Raw genomic sequence first — 7,542 nt, 5'->3', positions numbered from 1 at the left:
TCCTATCTCCCGCTCTGGATATTATTCTTTTTTTAAATTCAAGCATTATCCTCGCAGAATCAGGGCTTCTCCGTAATGTTTTTTTTTCCTAATTCAGGCATGGCCTTCGAAGCTTGGAAGATCATGCCTCAATTAGGAAAAAAAAACATAGCGGAGAAGCCCTGATTCTGTGAGGGAAATGCCTGATGTTTTTTAAAAAAATCATCCAGAGTGGGGGATAGGAGGGGGTAAAACTTGATCTCATTTGAAGGGATACAACAACCCCCTGCTCGGTGCAGGAAGCCTCATTCCCAGGCGGTTTCCCATCCAAGCACTGACCGGGACCAACCCCACTTAGCTTCCGAGATCAGACAAGCATATGCACATCCAGCCCTTTGCTTGTTGCTGAGGAAATGGGCTGCTGAGGAAGCTATGCGATTGGTAGCTGGAAGAAGACATGGCGCCATTGAGAGCTGTGATTGGACAGGAGGGAAATACAAACACTGCTGTATATGGACAGGCGGGGGAGGGGACTATGACTGCATATGGTAGCGAAGGCAGAAAATCAGAGCACATTAAGGGGAAATCCCTGCATATTAGGGTATTGAAAGCGGGAGCACGGAAGTGGGAAATTCCAGTTCCAATTTGAGGTGGCTACTGCGTAGTGTGAAAGGCAGGTGGTGAAACCTCATTGGAAGCGAAAAAAGGCGGTAAGTGTAGATCCAGCCTGTGTGTGTGAGTGGATTATAATTATTAAGTGTGTGTGTGTGTGTGTGTGTGAGAGAGAGAGAGAGAGAGAGGCCTGCCAGCATGGCAACCACTTTTAATATGTTAACTGTTTTTATGTATTTTATTGCTGTAAGCCATCTTGGGAGGTCTTCTGCCCTGAAAGGTGGCTAAGAACTATTTTAAACAAACAAACAAACCAACCAGGCACCTGCCGGCTCATTGAATCCAGGCCAGAGGAAGGTAGGCATATGAATATTTTCTGGCTGTTGTTATTGTTATTTTAATCCCTTTGAAATCCCTTTTTATTTTTTTGGCCTTTAAAAAAACCTCTCTTTGGGGTTTTGGCTACAGTCCCAGGTTCTCTTGGAGAATGAGAACCTTATTTTTCTGAAACTTAAAAAAATCTGTAATACCCTAAATGTCAGCCTATTAAAAAAAAAAAAAAGCATATGAGGGTACAATCCTAAATAAAGAATGTCAATATAAAACCCTTATCAGGCTTCAGCAGAAGGGAAGATGGGAAGCAGGGCCACTTCATTGGCTCTACTGAGAGACCAGCTCCATTTGAATTGTCCTCTTCCTGAACTGTTTCCATTCTAGCTAATCATTATAAGAACTACCATGTAATTTTAAATATTCATGTCAGAAATTGTTTGTTTTCCTCTTCCCTCAACATCGTCTTTTCCTTCTGTTTTGTCTCTTAGACTGTAAGTCCGCAGGCAGGAACTACCTTGTTTTTATGGATCCTATGTAAACCACCCTGGGAACCTTCTCACTGAAGAGTGTGGTAAAAAAAATACTTTAAGGGTGCAATCCTGTGGGGATAGGTAGCCATCTATCCAATGCAGGGCAGGAGAAGCATGGAGGGGATCATCCCCTCCGTGCTTCAGCCGCCCTGCATATGCAGCTAGACAGCTGATTTTGGCTATTGACCCATGGGAAGGCGGACCGGGGGAAGCAGCTGCCGGACGACACATAGGATGTGTTGTACCAGCATTTGCATCTTCCCCACCCCAGAACGCTCCCTGGAATGCCCCATTTTTTGCCACTCCACACTCCTCTTCAGAGTGCGGAGTGCGGGGCCATTCCGAGCTGCCTGCAAGGCAGCATGTGGGGGGGGGGGGAGGTCAGTTCCCAGAAACCAACGTATCCTATGGCCGTCTAGCTGCTGACTAGCGGCCTGGCCATAGGTTTGCTCCCTAAGTGAATAAGTGAGGGTGTATATTTGATTTGTATTGCTAAATATCTTATTTCTCACATTAACAATAATTGCAAACAGCACAAACAACAGGCCCTACTTCAGACCTGGTGCTGTGACACTGTTACTCCTGTCAAAACTGCTTCTCCCAGTTATTGCAACATCTCTGGAAGCGTGGGGAAGCTTGACTATATAAGATCACCTGGTATGTGTGGGATTTGCCAGAGAAGAGTGAGGTATGCTGTGCATGGTATTGTGAATCAAGCCATATATCTATATCAGTACATTGACTCATTATATCGGATCCCAAAAATACAGTTGAGAAAGTTGTACCTCACACACATTAATCCTATAAGCAGTCCCCATCTTATGACTGTCACTCACTCTGGTTGCATTTTAAGGTCACTTATTTATTTTTAAATATCTCCATTCTCTTACTGAAGGCTTGCTGCAGTAGGTTTCAATCAGACATTTATTTCAAGTTTTTCCCCTCATAATTATTTTACTACTCGCCTTCAAATATTCTCTGGCTGGCAGCCTTGAGAATGTAAGCAAGTGGTAACAAGCGCCGGGATTAATTGAGGTCTCACAATTCTTTCTGGGAAGGTTGAAACAGTGATGAATTATCTGTAATCTGACCATCAGACCCCAGCTTAGTCTACTGTAAACCAATTATCTTCATACTGGCTTGAACTTCCTTCAGACAAATGATCACTATTACTCGCATAATCTGTGAACAATTAATAATACATGCTCTGAAACTGTACAGCTTTTTCAATCTGTAGGCCTCATACAATCTGTTATTTGCTGTTCTCCCTGTTTTATAAGTAGGAAAAGTGAAGAAAAACATGTTATACCACATGATTTGCTCCAAAGGGCAGTATCCAGTGCTACTCCTACACAGAGTAGACCCATGGAAGTGAATGGGCCTAGTTTACGTAGGACTACCATTGGATACTGCCCAAAGTTACCTTCAAGCCAGACTGAGAATTTAGGACAAGGTCAAGATATGTGGTTGCCAACGTAATTCTCAGTTTCTCATATACAACATGCTCAGGGAATGCTAATAACAACAAAATTTTAAGTTGTTGGTACATATAGAACAAAAACAGAACTGGTGTCAGAAACTCCTAATAACCTACGCATTCTGGAAGACAAGGAGGCTTGAAACTTTCTCAGTGCTCTGGCTTTCATTGTAGCATTCTAAATGGTTACAAGACCTGTAGGGGCTTTCTTTTCTCTCCAAAGCCCTCAAGTCTTCGATATTCAGGGTATTTGCCAAATAAATCCTCCCTACAATTCTTCCAGGGGCCTAGCCCAGCTTCACCCTCATTTTTTTTCTTATGTCCACATTCTGTTTTCTTCAGCCTCTCATCCTATTCTGCACTTGGACTGCTTCTCGGAATTCTCACACCCACTCCTGGTTGGTAGTAACCAACCACGGTTGACTGTCAAAAAGCTCACAATGGATGACAGACTGTGTAACAATATGAAAGAACTGATGAATTCAGCTTCCTGGGAGGAACCAGGAAGTAGTTCAGGGCAACACCTGCTGCTTCTGGTAGGTATGCCCGGCTCAGGGTATCTGCTAACGTGAGGTCTCTGCCAGGGCAGTAGTTGCTTTGTATAGCATACTTCCGCTGATGCATCATCATGTATTGTAGGCTGGATCTACACTTACTGCCTTTTCTCGCTTCCAATGAGGTTTCACCGCCCGCAGTACCCACCTTGAATTGGAACCGGAATTTCCCACTTCCGTGCTCCCTCTTTCAATACCCTAATATCCCGGGATTTCTCTTAATGTGCTCTGATTTTCTGCCTTTGCTACCATATCCAGTCATAGTCCCCACCCCCGCCTGTCCATATACAGCGGTGTTTGTATTTCCCTCCTGTCCAGTCACAGCTCTCAACAGCCCCATGTCTTCTTCCAGCTACCAATCGCATTGCTTCCTCAGCAGCCCCTGTTTCCTCAGCAACAAGCAAAAGGCTGGATGTGCGTGTGCTTGTCTGATCTCAGAAGCTAAGCGGGGTCGGCCCCGGTCAGTAGTTGTATGGGCGACCGCCTGGGAATGAGGCTTCCTGCACTGAGTGGGGGGTTATTCTATCCCTTCAAATGAGATTAAGTTTTACCCGCTCTGGATGTTTTTTTTAAAAAATTAAGGCGTTATCCTCGCAGAATCGTGGCTTCTCTGTGATTTTTTTTTCCTAATTCAGGCATGATGTTCAAAGCTTCACAACTTCGAATCTTTGAAGATCATGCCTGAATTGGAAAAAAAAAAAACATTGCAGAGAAGCCCCAATTCTGCAAGGATAACACCTTAATTAAAAAACAGCAACATCTGGAGCAGGGGATAGGAGGGGTAAAACTTAGTCGCATTTGAAGGGATAGAACAACCCACTGCTCAATGCAGGAAGCCTGATTCCCAGGCTGTCGCCCATCCAACTACTGACTGGGGCCAACCCCACTTAGCATCCGAGATCGGACAAGCACGTGCAGGAAAACAGCACAGCGCTCGAGTGTGAACTGAGCTTGCGCATTCAATGAAGCACTGCAATGGGGAAAATGGGTGAGTGTGAATAATCATGTTTTAATGCGAGAGCGTTTAACCCGACTGGACACCAAATTCATTGCAATGGTGGGCACAATGTAGATCAGCCCGTAGACACTTTGGTGCACTGAACAAGGTTTTTTTTTCATATAATTTCTAGAGGTTTATGGTCAGTCTAGAAATCTACTGTGCATCCACATGTCTACTGGTGAAATTTCTCCATTCCAAAAAAAAATTGCAAGTAGTTCTTTTTCAATTTGACCATAACACTTTTCTGTTTCTGATAAGGCTCTGCTCTCAAATACAGCTGGCTCCTTGCAGCATGGTAATTCCTAGATCTGTTTCTGATGCATCAAACTGCAGCATTAATGGCTCTTTTGTGCAGTAATAATTCAAGATGGAAGCTGTTGCAATCTTTACCTTTACCTTTTGGAAAGCATCATCATGTTGCTCCATCCACTCCCAGTGTCTTTCGATGTGTCAAATGCCTCAGGATCTCACAGTTCTCTGAGAAGTGTTTACAAAATTTAGCTAAGTAGCTGGTCATTCCCAGAAACCTCTGGGCTCCCTTGACATCTTGGGGTCATGGCATGTCTTGAATAGCTCTTACTTTTTTCTTCATGGTCAATATATGGTACTTCTGTGACCTTCAGTCTGCATTTGTCCTATTCCGTTTGATACTTCTTTCTCTCCATCTTTTCAGAAATGCTATTAGTTTATGATCATGGTCCCGCTGTGCTTGCTGTAGATCATCATCACCCTATATCAGCACATCATCAGATATTGCCCAAATCCCTTCCAGACCTGCCAAGGCTTGTGTCAACCAGTTTTGAAATATCTCAGGGGCAAGACTGATGCCCATTGGCATTCTTAGCCAGCGATATCTCCCAAGGGTTGTGGCGAATGTTGTCAAATAACTGGATTCCTCAACCAGTTCAATATGCCAGAATCCATTTTTGACATTAAAGACAGAGAATAGTCTTTAAACTGGTATTGTTACAGTCTGCACTTCAAAACGTGCAGTGGTGTAGTGGAGCCAAGACTTGATTGAAGAACATAGCGCCAGCACTTTTTGATTAGCAGAGACTCTGTCGCTATCTGCCACCCTTCCCATTATTCCCTGTTCCCTCTGAGACAGCTGCATCCCTCACAATATCTGGGTGGGGAATGAATTTTCTCAGCAACCATATATGATTTTGAGCTACCCCTATTGCAATGCAAAGTATTTGCGGGTGGCCTGATCTTGAAGGGCAACTAAGACCCTGTAGCTGTATAAAAGGCTTGTACCTTATAGATATGAAAACTGCTAGAATTGGTTTGTTGATGCAGATCAATACAGTTGCCTGCATTTGGGGTCAGGATGGTGCAGGTACCCGGTTCAGTCCAGGAATCCAGCAGAACCACCCATGCCCACTACCCCGAGCCCTGCTTGCCAAGCCCCTGCCCTTGCTTGCCCCTTGCCCATGCTTGGCGAATGGCCTGTACTCATCCTGGCGGCCTCGTCAAGCTTCGCAGTCACCATTTTTTGAGAAATAAAGTGGCAATTGCAAAAGTGTGCATTTCTGCAAATGCACATATTTGCGTGTGCACAAAAATGTGCATTTTCCAAGAAATGTGCATTTTTGCACAGGCACAAATGTGCACCTTCACAAAAATGTCCATTTCACACATGAAAATATGCACATTCGCAAAAATGCATATTTCTGCACATACAGAAACTTGTGCATTTTTGTGATTGCCATTTTATTTTTCAAAAAAAAATGGTGACCACAGAGCTGGATGTGGCTGCTAGGGTGAATGTGGGCTGCTCGCTGAGAGTGGGAGGGGTTTGAGCGTGATCTGGGGACCGGGGGCAGGGGCTGGATGGGCATCCAGAGAAGCTGGATGGGAGTGAGTTCTCACATCCTTGATTTTGGGACTCCTTGGGGGTACAACAATGGGGACTGTCTCAATGAGTGCCTGCACTTCAAAATTTACCACTGCCAACATGACTGAGATGCTAGCCTTGGCCAACATGTAGTTTGCCTGATGACTAAAAGCATGACACAAAATATAAAATGTAGGTTGCAGATATTGATACCACAACATAATACTGCTGTGTACGTTGGAGTTAGGGGATCTGGAATTGTTTTTCTTGGGGCCAAATCAGATAATTAACATTCATGTTTCAACACTAAAATCTGGGTTGTGTGAAGTGTTGGACAGTGTACTAACATGTTTGGCATTCCGGCTGATACATTCAAAAACAGAAAATCCATTATGATGCATTTTGTTATGGGTGCAACATGAAGTGCAACAGCAGTATGTTTCCCAAAACATTTTTTTTTTAATGGGGAGCAAAGTGGTGCTGCAAAAAAGAAAAACAAAGGAAGACTGACAGTACAAAGTCAATTGTTTCTTTTGAACAATTGACTCTTTTGATGTTCCTCTGAATGCCTGTTGCCAGTTGTAGAAATCAAAAGGCTGGCTGTTTGAAGGTTCTTGAAACATTTCAGTTGGCTATGGCTTCCCATTGTATGCACACTCAGCAAAACAGATGCATGCAAGATTATCATACATGCCTCTGTATACACAATTCTTTTCCTTTTTCTTACACTAAAATTGAATTTAATAACGTTTGGAGTTGACCTGAAATAAAGCAGTTTATGGATTATGCATTCACACACGCAGCCCACAATAAATAAGCTACAATTATTTAGCTTATAAATAATTGTATAATTATACAATAATTATATTGTATAATTATATTGTATAATTATACACCACCACACTGCTGATTGTGCCACTGAAACTTGGTGGCAGGGTGGCAAAAGCCTGCCATCTTCCTTGAAAACAAGGCAAAAGCATACACCTTGTTGTGAAGCAGACCCCTCCTGGGAGTAAAATTTTGCTTCCCAAGAAAGTGTGCAACTCCCTGCATCCCTTGTTTTAAAGGAAAATGGTGGCTTTTTTTGCTGCTGCCCCACTGCCAAATTTCAACAGCAAAATCAGCCGCACAGTGGCAATTACAGTGGGGAGGGGTGTGGCTCTAGTGAGTTCCGATGGAGGGAAATTGGCCCATGGACCCACCAGAGTTGCCTACTCCTG

This window comes from Heloderma suspectum, chromosome 3 (genome assembly GCF_057233095.1).
Source record: "Heloderma suspectum isolate Gila_16-S chromosome 3, 16-S_ref, whole genome shotgun sequence".
In the NCBI taxonomy this organism is placed as follows: domain Eukaryota; kingdom Metazoa; phylum Chordata; class Lepidosauria; order Squamata; family Helodermatidae; genus Heloderma; species Heloderma suspectum.
Note: the sequence above shows the minus strand (reverse complement) of the source record.